At 46.1% G+C, this 11,841-nt stretch overlaps 1 long non-coding RNA gene across 3 annotated transcripts; it reads left to right on the top strand.

Annotated features, from left to right (window-relative positions):
* The first annotated feature begins 415 nt into the window (after positions 1-415).
* On the top strand, positions 416-6,808 carry LOC136005838 (uncharacterized). Of its 3 annotated transcripts, none has more exons than XR_010608937.1 (4): positions 416-1,072; positions 2,740-2,827; positions 3,712-3,918; positions 6,302-6,808. It is a non-coding gene; the product is annotated as an uncharacterized LOC136005838 (long non-coding RNA). The 3 variants fall into 3 exon arrangements; XR_010608935.1 differs by having other exon boundaries at positions 4,367-6,808; XR_010608936.1 differs by having other exon boundaries at positions 416-1,083; positions 4,367-6,808.
* The last annotated feature ends 5,033 nt before the right edge of the window (positions 6,809-11,841 follow it).

Below are 11,841 nucleotides of genomic sequence, written 5' to 3'. Positions count from 1 at the left end.
ATCATTATTGGTGGTGGTAGCAGTAGTGATCTGTGTTATACCTTAGTTACTAAACTGTTCTTATCTCAACCCGTGAGAGTTATATTCTTTCGATTCTCCTTCCCGTCCCTCTGGGAGCAGGGGGAAGAAAAGGGAGGAAGTGAGAGAGAGACTGCATGGCTGATTTATGGCTGACTGGGTTTAAACCACGACACTGTCGCCCAAAGATGGCATTGTCTTTAAGCACAGAGTGTGCATGTTGAAGTTATGGTATTTCAAACCCTTCTTTTCCTGCAGCTTTGTGTCTCAGAGAGCCCAGGCAGGTTTGTGACCTACGCTGACGTTCAGGCTTCCTACAGATACAAACCCAATCAGTGGAGTCACTTCAAGCAGTTCTGCAAGCCTTACGTTAACAGTCCTCACAAGGTCCGTACGTATCAGGAGGTGATGGAGTACTTCCGTGTGGTTGTGGTACTGTGGCAAGTATCCTTTAGTACTTAAGTTCTCCACAGTGGTAGAGCAGAGCGTGTCAAACCGGTTCTTAAGGCTCCTGAGTTATGTGCTTAATGAGTTATGTGCTGAGTTACGTATTGCTTAATTTTGGGCACGGAAAGTAAGTGATTACATCAATTAGATGCTGTAGCTGGGAGAGCTAGTGCCTAGGTTTAAACATGGCTAAGCGAGAAGGGCTTAAATGGCAGCGAAATTTAGTAAGAATCCATCTGTGCTGGTACTTGGCACCAGATGTAGCAACCTGAACTATCTAATCACGGTGTGCTTAGTCTGCATTCACTTGCACTGATCTTGCTTTTCTATAGGTGTGATGTCATAGCTGACTAGTCTTGCAGTAATGCGTGTTTGGGTTTCGCTTACTTGACGTGCTGAGGGCAAAACACTTCACTTGTCAAGGTTTAAAACAACCCCAGCCTTGTCTTTGCACTCTTCAGAAACACTCACTTGATCTTGATTGTTTTTTAACAGGCATGTGGCATTGTTACAACCATATTAAAGGAATACCCGGGTCTGACCTCACTGTTTCTCGTACTGGGTTCCAGAGAGACTTCAGGGTGTACCTGCAGCTCAGGCAAACATGGTTAGCGTTTAGTGAGTGCCCTTTAAACTTGGTATCTGTTAATAGATATTCAGGAGATTCAGTCACGATCTTGTTACAGTTTCTGCCTTGGTAAATCTTCTCTGCATATGGCGCTCATAGAAGTAAGCAAAATTCTCCTTATACTTTTTCTGCAAGGCTACTAGTGTGTGTGTAAGGGGACATAATGCAGTCGCAGTAGTGATGAGAGTGAAAAACGCTTGTGTTCCTCGAAATCTACTTGCTCTGTGTTCAGCCTTCACAATGGGGAAGCGGAAGGCGATAACTAAGTCCTGATGAAGATAAGGAGAGGCATTTTTCTCTCTGTCTGTGTATGCCCCCTCCGTGAGGGCCCCAGAACTGAGATGAAAAACTCTGTGCATCTTTTGTAGACCTGTTTACATTCAGGTCACTGAATTTTCTTGAATGCTGACCTGAGGCTGTGGAATGAACCACGACAAATGTCATCACTTGTGGTTTTCACAAGAGCTTCACTGCTTTCTCTTAAAAGGGCAGCATATTTAAAACAATCCCACTGGCACAAGACAGCCTGCAGCGTGTCATCTCTGACTATCTGGGTCTGGATTCTGAGACTGTGTCAGATCTGTGGTACCTGAAGCTAATTCCCCTGTCCCTGTGCAAGCCTCCAGACACCCCACAGCCGAGGGAAACTGTCCCTTTGTCTTCCACCGCCTCCCCAGAACTTCTTGGTTTCAGCTGGAGGAGCTGGAGGGCCTGCTGTCTCTAACCGTCCACCACTGCCGGGCTGGTTTAAATGTTGTCTAACCTCTGAGGCACGTAGAATTAATGAGTATGTCTCAGGGTCAGAGGAGGTGTGCTTCAGGCGTTTAAGGCTCTGCCTTCTGGAGGTGGAGTCCAGAGAATTCTTTTACTTCCTATTGCAGCGGTAGGATTTGAACTGACACCAATAGAAATCAGACAGAAGCTGACTGTTTAAACAAGATCTGGGTTATGAATCAAACACTGTGCACAACTAAGAGAAGAAATGTTCTGGGACACTGTGCTCTCAGCTCTTTAACCTTAGAGCAAGTTTGTGTGATTCTAGCAGCACAAGTGGAAGGTGAAAATAGATGGAGAAACTTCAGTCAGCTTCAGTGTAATCATCAAGTCATTTCTGTACTGTTTTACTTAATAAATATAGCACATACACTTACTAGACTAGGATTTGTTGGTGGAAAAGTGCTCATTTTTTGCCTTTGAACACTTAGTTTGTTCATTTTTTGTAGTTTCCCCTCATATCCTTCTGCTGATGGTGTTGTTTATTTATACATGAAAAATACTCTCAAATATACTGTGTTCATTTAAGGGGGGGGGGGGGGGCGGGGGGCGGGATTGAAAGCAGATTACTCCCTGCCTAACTGAGGTCAGGTTTGTTCCCTGATCTCAGCAGTGGCTACAGCTGGTTGAAAGTCAGGAGTTCTCCCATAAATCATTGCTCTCTATAAAGGGAAACCCGGCAACAGAAAGTAGCAAGAAAATGTGTTTGGGGAGCAAAAAAGGGGTTTGAAAAATAATGTTATTTTCTTCAGATGCTTTTTTTGCTGTTATCTGTAGGCAAGAGTAAGCTTCCCTGAAGCAGTCCTTTCTGGGTTATTGTCTGGAAGTCGAGGTAGGGGAGGTTGTATCTTATTTCATGTTAAATATTTCAGGGCCTGGCTAAAGAGCGTTCTGAATTCCACTGCTAATTCTGATACTACGAAATATCCATTACCCTGGAGCTTTGCCTAGCGAAAGGAGGTAGGTCATTGTACCTAACATTGTATCGTAGAATCATAGAGAAGCATTTGGCTAACCAGTGTCTCAATGTATTTTAAAACATTATTCTGCCAAAATCAGAAGTGCTGTATAAAGTAAAGGGTAGAGATATTATCCAGCTGCAGTTGACGCAGGTGACAGACCTGGAGGTTACTGCTCATTGTTGACTGTTCTAGTTGGTTATTTTATCTATCATGGAAAATAATCTAGTAAACCTATACAAGCAGGATACCTGCTTAACAGTAAAAGTAATGATGTATTTTTACTATTAAAAGAAAATCACTTAAGACAAACACTGTGAGATTCTGCTCTGTCACACTGAAATTTAATGAGGAGAGCTTGCCCCGGTGTGCTCATTTGTGCATTGCAAGAAAATTAACAGTGGTCAGAGCACTAGTTTTTTAAGTATTACTTAAAGAGCCTCCCTTGCAAGTGTTGTCCCTTCATCTGGTGTTTCCAGCATTTGAGCAGCACCTTCAATGCAGCCTCAGGCCTAGACAACATGAGGGAGTGTTGAGAGGCACAAGAGCCCCTAGGCAAATGTGGGTGGGAGCCAGGTTTAGAGCTGGGGTGACTGTGCAGAGAAAGGTGCAGCAGCAGAGGCTGCATTGGTGCTGGCAGCATGTGAATCCACGCATTAACCCAGCTTGCTGCAGTGGTTTTGGCTGAGGAATGCAGCCAGGGTAAAATGCTACCTTCACAGTCTTTATCTGCAGTAACTCCAATGTTCTGGTATCTCAGCCTGTATAGCCCAAATGATTGACAGTAACAGGAAAGTGCAGTTTCTGTGAAGCTCTTCTCGAGGTCCAGCAGTTTGCCAGGCCTTCCCAAAACTACTTGATTTTTTTTTTTTTTTCTGTGTGCAGGATGTTTCTCATCGCACCCCAGAGCTTTTCCAGGAGTCAAACACATCAGTTTCCCTCTCTTCCCCCAACAAAGGGGAAGTTTGCGGCCGGTTGTGACGATAGCACATGGAGAGGTGTTTCCCTGAAACAGGATGAAATGGCTGCATCCTTCCAGGAGGCTGTCTCCAAAAGGAGAATTGCCCTGTGTGCTGGAGAGCTGCCCCTACAGTGAGTGCTGATCCCCAGAGAGGGATGGGGAGCGGGGGACTTGACACCTTCCTGCCTATCACCAGGGATGGAAAAATGTCGTGGTATGGTTTGGGTTGGAAGGGACCTTAAAGCTCATCCAGTTCCAACCCCCTGCCTTGGGCAGGGACCCCTTCCACTAGAGCAGGTTGCTCCAAGCCCCTCTGTCCAACCTGGCCTCGAACACTGCCAGGGATGGGGCAGCCACAGCTTCTCTGGGCACCCCGTGCCAGCGCCTCAGCACCCTCACAGGGAAGAACTTCTGCCTGAGAGCCCGTCTCAGTCTCCCCTCTGGCAGGTTCAAGCCATTCCCCCTTGGCCTGTCCCTACACGCCCTTGTCCAAAGCCCCTCTCCAGGTTTCTTGTGGCCCCTGTAGGCACTGGAGCTGCTCTAAGGTTTCCCCCCCTTAAGGAACCTTTTATTCTCCAGGCCGAACAAGCCCATCTCTCTCAGCCTGGCTGCGGAGCAGAGGTGCTCCAGCCCTCTCAGCATCTCCATGGTTTCCTCTGGCTCACTTGCGCGGCTCCACGTCCCTCTGGAGTTGGGGCCCAAGATCTGGATGCAGGACTTTGTTTCCTCTTACATTGGCATAAATGCAGAGTGTCCCTTCAACAGCTGGACAGATCTAGATCCTCCTATAGGAAGACCTGGGGCCGGTAAATCGGAGCAAAACCACGTCCTCTGCTTGAACAAGGACGGAATTATTTTGTTCAACTTGCTTGCCTGCTTAATTCAAGAAGTTTTTTTCCCTTCCAGTCAAGTACATTCATGTAATTGAAAGCATTGTCACAGGAAATCTCAGCTTGATTTGCTTTCCTGATTTGAGACCATTGCATTGCTTTTTGCCTAAGCAGCAATCGGTTTGCTTGCAGGCTGTTTTGCAGCAGCTCTGCGGGGAATTACCACTATTTTTCTCATCATCCTGTTGGATGTTGTAACAATGCAGCTCCCCAGTTTCCTCTTGACGTTTGGGTACTGCCAGCAGAGTTTGCAGCTCTTGGTATTGTCTTTGTTGAATTAGTACCCATGCAGTCTTTCCAACCCGATGGGAGTCCACCAGAGTACTCCCAGTGTGTTGTCCTTGTTTACGATGTCTTCCGTCTAGGTGATGTGTGCGACAACTTGACAAAGCGTTGCTATCCTGACCCGCTTGTGTGGGCGGAGACTCGTGGGGCAGTTTCAGGGCTCAGAGTTGATTTTCCTGAGGTGGATCCCAGCTCTGCAGCAGAGGAGCTGCACTGCTGAGGAGAAGGCAAGGGCCGGAGGGAGGGAGAGCCGGGCACTGCAGGTCAGTCCCATTATTTTTCTGTAATGAGGGTGGTAAAGCACCGGCACAGGTTGCCCGGAGAAGTGATGGATGCATCGTCCCTGGAGACATCCGAGGCCAGGCTGGATGTGGTTCTGAGCCCCCCGATGTAGTTGGAGATGTCCCTGCTCGTTGCAGGGGAGGGGTTGGACTAGGTGACCTTTAAAGGTTCCTTCCAGCCAAAACCGTTCTGTGATCCTATGGTTAGAACCCCAGGGCATGCAGGTGTTTCCCTGCAGCTGCTGAGGGTCTCTTTAAAACCCCAAAGCCACAGCTACCCTTCTTTCTTACGGAAGGGCTTCTCCTCCACACGCTCTTTGGTGTGTCTGGTGCGATTGTGCCCTTGCTGAAGCTCCTCTTTGGTACCTTGAGCTAAAGTGCTTTGCTGACATGAGGTTCGGTTCATCTGGAGGAACATAGTGTAATGCAGCCAGGGAGGGGAAACTGGCTTGTTTGAAATACTGAGGTCTGCTCAGCATGTGGTTCTCATTAAATGTTTGCTACCACACGTACCGGTGCCAGTGGGAGTAACACCCAGCTCTGGGCAAATTCGCTTGCATTTCAGCCTATTTGAACTGGTCACTTACCAGCATAGCAAGTGTCATGTCCTGAAAGCAAGGCTCCTCTGGTGCAGCTGATGGACCCCTGAGACCAGCAGGAGGCCTGAGGCTGCTTTGCCATCTGCCTATAAGAACAATGGCACTTGAACCGCAGTAGGGTGTAGAGCTTTCATGTGCGTAACCCCAAATGTATCTACCTTTCCTAGCCTGCCAGGCACGCAGCATCAGTGCGGGTTTCTAGTTCCCTAAAGGGTATTATCTGCCAAACATTTTACAGTGACAGGACTTCCGCTGTACCACAGCTGACGGGGGGCTCACAAACCAGAACACACGCAGCCTAGTCCACAGATTCGCTTTCCCGGCAGCCCCGGGCACCACTCGCAGGGACAGAGATGTGTATTTAGCCCCCGATTTCAAGGAGGTGCCGTAACAGCGCGGTGCCTGCAGGCAGACAGCACATTTCCAAGGGGCCCCTCTCTACTGCTGCCTTTGCTGCAGCCTGGTGATCACAGAGCCCCGCAGGTGATGCGGTCTGCCCGGCGCGCAGTGTGCTCACGAACCCAGCCGTATAGGGACAAGGTCCTCGGATGCCGCAGTGAAGCACGGCAAAGTGGCACGGGAGGAAGAGGTAAGGGCACTGGGGATGTGAATGGAAAACTCTTGTTATTGCTACTCAGTGCACACGCAGCAAGCGCTCTGCCTCTGCGTTCCGTGCACGCAGCAGCGTCCCCTCCTGTTCGGGGGCTGGTGCCAGAGCTTATCTGCTCCGTTGGTGGCATTCGTGTCGCCGCGCAGCTAGACATTGATGGGTGGCTGTAACAGGCCGCTGCTCAGCTGCTCGCCTTAGAGAAAGGATTCCCTTTGTGCAGCTGCCTCTCACAGCTGGATGACTGCTGCAAAGGTTTGGAGCTCCACGACAGACAAGACTATTTATATTTAAAGATTCCTGCTTTTAATGAAGTCAGATAGTTGTCCTGAAAAAATAAAGACCTTACCAAGCCAGGAGCACATTGCTTTTGTCTTCTCTAATACTCTCTTACAGTCTCTTCCCTTCCCGTCTGTCTTCCCTTCCCTTCCCGTCTCTTGTACTCTTTTCTCTCCTGTTCTCCTCTATTCTCTTAGTCTCTTCCATTTTCTTATAGTCTCTTCCCTTCCCTTCTGGTTCTGTTTTCTCAGATTCTTTTATATTCTCTTTCCATCTATTCTCCTAGTCTTTTCTAATCTCTATTCTCTTCTCCTCCCTTCTCTTGTATCCTTTCGCATTTTCTTCTATTCCCTTCTCTTTACTCTCTTCTCTTGTCCTGTATTCTCTTAGTCTCTTCCTCTCCCTTATCTTCTCTTTTATTCCCTTCTCTTTTCTTTTAAATTCTCTCCTCTTAAGTTCTCTTCCCTTATCTTAGATTCTCTTATAGTCTCTTCTCAGATATTCCTTTCTCTTCTATTCCCTTCTCTTTTGCTCTCTTAAGAGTCTCTTCCCTCTTTTATATTCTCTTCCCTTTTTTTGTAGTCCTACGTTTTCTTATTTTCTCCTCTATTGTCTTACAGTGTATAGTGTTTTCACTTATTCCTGTCTCTCTTCTATATTTGCTTACATATTGTTCTCTTAGATTCCCTTCTGTTTTATTTGCTGGTATACTCTTACAGTCTCTTCAATTCCTTTTCTTAGCTTCTCTAAATTTCTCTTCCCTTTTCCTGTATGCTCTTCAATTTTTCTCTCTTGGCTTCTCTTAGATTCTCTTCTCTACTCTTCTAATCTTAGATTCTCTTCAATGATACTCTCTCCCCCTATATTCTCTTCTGAGATGCTCTTCAGCTCTCTAATCTTAGATTCTGTTAGATCTCTTACGTTCCCTGGTATTCTTTTCCCCTGGATGCTCTTCTCTAGTAATCTCTTAGGTCCTCTTCCCTTCTATTCTCTTCCCCGTATTCAACTGTGTTCTTACCTTCTCTTCCATTAGATTGTCTCAGAACCTCTGCTGTTGTATTCACTCTCATTCTGACGGAAGGAGGGAGGGAGGGAGGGAAGTTAAAAAGGAAGGAGGGAAGCAAGGATAGAGGGAAGGAGGGAGAGGAAAGAAGGAGGGAGGGAAAGAAGGAGCCATTTACGGCCATTTCTATCCCATTTTTGCCCTGTTCTCACCAGTTTAAGCCATTTTTTGGCTATTTGTCACCCATCTTAAACCTTTTTTTCCCATTTCTAAACCATTTTTGGCCATCCCTAACCTAAATTTGGCCACTTCTAACCCATTTTATGCCAGTTTTTTGCCACTTCTAACCGATTTCTGACCATTTCTAACCCGTTTTGAGCCATTTTTTGTAATTTCTAACCCATTTTAAGACATTTTGGCTTTTTTTCTAACACATTTTTCCCATTTCTAGCCCATTTTAATGTTGGTTTGGGGGGGGTGTTTGTATTTCTGAAGTGGTTTTGGCCATTTCCAACCCATTTTTGCCAAATTCTGACCCATTTTAACGCTTTTATGCCCACTTCTAAACCGTTTTGAGCTTTTATTTGCAATTTCTAAACTGTTTTCACCGTTTCTAACCCATTTTTGGCCACTTCTAACCTGTTTAATGCCATTTTTTTCAATTTCTGCCTCTTTTTGGCCCGTTTCTGACTCTGTTTAAACCACTTTTTTCTTTTCCTAACGCATTTTTGCCCATTTGTCACCAGTTTTAAGCCAGTTTTGACCATTTCTTACCCATTTTTTGCCACTTCTAACATCATTTATGCCATTTTTAGCCCTTTGTAACCCTTTTGTGTCCGCTTCTATCCTCTTTTAAGCCATTTGGCCCTTTCTAAACCATTTTTCTTCATTTCTAACCATTTTTTTGCCACTTCAAACACATTATTTCCCATTTCTTACCCATTTTAAGCCATTTTTTTTCTGTTTCTAACCCGTTTCCCCCCATTTCTAGCCTGTTTTAAGCCATTTATTTCTAAACTGGGCACGGGTCGCTGCTGCCATCCTGTGGCCAAAATGCGGTACTGCAGGTGTTGGAGATGGGGGGGGCAAGTGAGTGGCTCAGTGCGGGGCTAGCTGCTGCCATCCTGTGGCCAAAATGCGGTACTGCAGGTGTTGGAGACGGGGGGGCAGGTGAGTGGCTCAGTGCAGCGCTAGCTGCTGCCATCCTGTGGCCAAACGTGGGTACTGCAGGTGGTGGGGATGGGGCGGGGGGAAATGAGTGTCCCCGTTAAGCATCGCCCCCTCAAAGGCTCCCATTCGCTGAGGCTCCCGTCAGGCAGTCTCAGACCCGTGAGAGTCTAAAATGGGGCGGAAACGGGGCTGGTCCTAGGGTGACTGACAGACGCCTGAGGCAATGGGAGCCGTGGGGGGGCGGAGCGGAAACGGGGCGGGTCCTAGAATGACTGACAGGCGCCTCAGCCAATGGCAGCCTGGGGGTGTCGATGCTTAACGGGGTTACTCACCGCTCCCCCGTCTCCAACACCTGCAGTACCGCGTTTTGGCCACAGGATGGCAGCAGCTAGCGCCGCACTGAGCCACTCACCTGCCCCCCCCATCTCCAACACCTGCAGTACCGCGCTTTCGCCACAGGAGGGCAGCAGCGACCCGTGCCCCACGCCATGCCCCACCCCTCCCACCGGCTGCAGTACCGAAGTCTGGACACCTGGTGGCAGCACACGCTCACTTTTCCCCCCGCAGCCCAGTTTAGAAATAGACAAAAATGGCTTAAAATAGGTTAGAAATGGGGGAAAGCGGGTTAGAAAGAGAAAAAAAAATGGCTTAAAATGGGTAAGAAATGGGAAATAATGTGTTTGAAGTGGCAAAAAGTTGGTTAGAAATGAAGAAAAATGGTTTAGAAAGGGACAAATGGCTTAAAAGAGGATAGAAGCGGACACAAAAGGGTTACAAAGGGCTAAAAATGGCATCAATGATGTTAGAAGTGGCAAAAAATGGGTAAGAAATGGTGAAAACTGGCTTAAAACTGGTGACAAATGGGCAAAAATGCATTAGAAAAAGAAAAAAGTGGTTTAAACGCAGTCAGAAACGGGCCAAAAAGAGGCAGAAATTGAAAAAAATGGCATTAAACAGGTTAGAAGTGGCCAAAAATGGGTTAGAAATGGCAAAAACAGTTTAGAAATTGCAAATAAAAGCTTAAAACGGTTTAGAAGTGGGCATAAAAGCGTTAAAATGGGTCAGAATTTGGCAAAAATGGGTTGGAAATGGCCAAAACCACTTTAGAAATACAAAAAAAAAAAAAAAAAAACAACATTAAAATGGGCTAGAAATGGGAAAAATGTGTTAAAAGAAATCCAAAATGTCTTAAAATGGGTTAGAAATTTCAAAAAATGGCTTAAAACGGGTTAGAAATGGTCAGAAATTGGTTAGAAGTGGCAAAAAACTGGCATAAAATGGGTTAGAAGTGGCCAAATTTGGGTTAGAGATGGACAAAAATGGTTTAGAAATGGGAAAAAAAGGTTTGAGATGGGTGAGAAATAGCCAAAAAATGGCTTAAACTGGTGAGAACAGGGCAAAAATGGGATAGAAATGGCCGTAAATGGCTCCTTCTTTCCCTCCCTCCTTCTTTCCTCTCCCTCCTTCCCTCTCTCCTTGCTTCCCTCCTTCCTTTTTTCCTTCCTTCCCTCCATCCCTCCTTCCTTCCTTCGGAATGAGAGTGAATACAAGAGCAGAGGTTCTGAGACAATCTAATGGAAGAGAAGGTAAGAACACAGTTGAATATGGGGAAGAGAACCTAAGAGATTACTAGAGAAGAGCATCCAGGGGAAAAGAATACCAGGGAACGTAAGAGATCTAACAGAATCTAAGATTAGAGAGCTGAAGAGCATCTAAGAAGAGAATACAGGGGGAGAGAGTATCATTGAAGAGAAGAGAATCTAAGATTAGAAGAGAAGAGAATCTAAGAGAAGCCAAGAGAGAAAAATTGAAGAGCATACAGGAAAAGGGAAGAGAAACTTAGAGAATCTAAGAAAAGGAAATGAAGGGACTATAAGAGTATACCAGCAAATAAAACAGAAGGGAATCTAAGAGAACAATATGTAAGCAAATATAGAAGAGAGACAGGAATAAGTGAAAACACTATACACTGTAAGACAATAGAGGAGAAAATAAGAAAACGTAGGACTACAAAAAAAGGGAAGAGAATATAAAAGAGGGAAGAGACTCTTAAGAGAGCAAAAGAGAAGGGAATAGAAGAGAAAGGAATATCTGAGAAGAGACTATAAGAGAATCTAAGATAAGGGAAGAGAACGTAAGAGGAGAGAATTTAAAAGAAAAGAGAAGGGAATAAAAGAGAAGATAAGGGAGAGGAAGAGACTAAGAGGATACAGGACAAGAGAAGAGAGTAAAGAGAAGGGAATAGAAGAAAATGCAAAAGGACATAAGGGAGGAGAAGAGAATAGAGATTAGAAAAAGTCGACTAGGAGAATATATGGAAAGAGAATATAAAAGAATCTGAGAAAACAGAACCAGAAGGGAAGGGAAGAGACTATAAGAAAATGGAAGAGACTAAGAGAATAGAGGAGAACAGGAGAGAAAAGAGTACAAGAGACGGGAAGGGAAGGGAAGACAGACGGGAAGGGAAGAGACTGTAAGAGAGTATTAGAGAAGACAAAAGCAATGTGCTCCTGGCTTGGTAAGGTCTTTATTTTTTCAGGACAACTATCTGACTTCATTAAAAGCAGGAATCTTTAAATATAAATAGTCTTGTCTGTCGTGGAGCTCCAAACCTTTGCAGCAGTCATCCAGCTGTGAGAGGCAGCTGCACAAAGGGAATCCTTTCTCTAAGGCGAGCAGCTGAGCAGCGGCCTGTTACAGCCACCCATCAATGTCTAGCTGCGCGGCGACACGAATGCCACCAACGGAGCAGATAAGCTCTGGCACCAGCCCCCGAACATTAGGGGATGCTGCTGCGTGCACGGAACGCAGAGGCAGAGCGCTTGCTGCGTGTGCACAGAGTAGCAATAACAAGAGTTTTCCATTCACATCCCCAGTGCCCTTACCTCTTCCTCCCGTGCCACTTTGCCGTGCTTCACTGCGGCACCCGAGGACCTTGTC

The sequence above is a fragment of the Lathamus discolor genome, chromosome 1 (genome assembly GCF_037157495.1).
Source record: "Lathamus discolor isolate bLatDis1 chromosome 1, bLatDis1.hap1, whole genome shotgun sequence".
Classification (NCBI taxonomy): Eukaryota; Metazoa; Chordata; class Aves; order Psittaciformes; family Psittacidae; genus Lathamus; species Lathamus discolor.
This window is presented reverse-complemented; position numbering and strand designations above follow the sequence as displayed.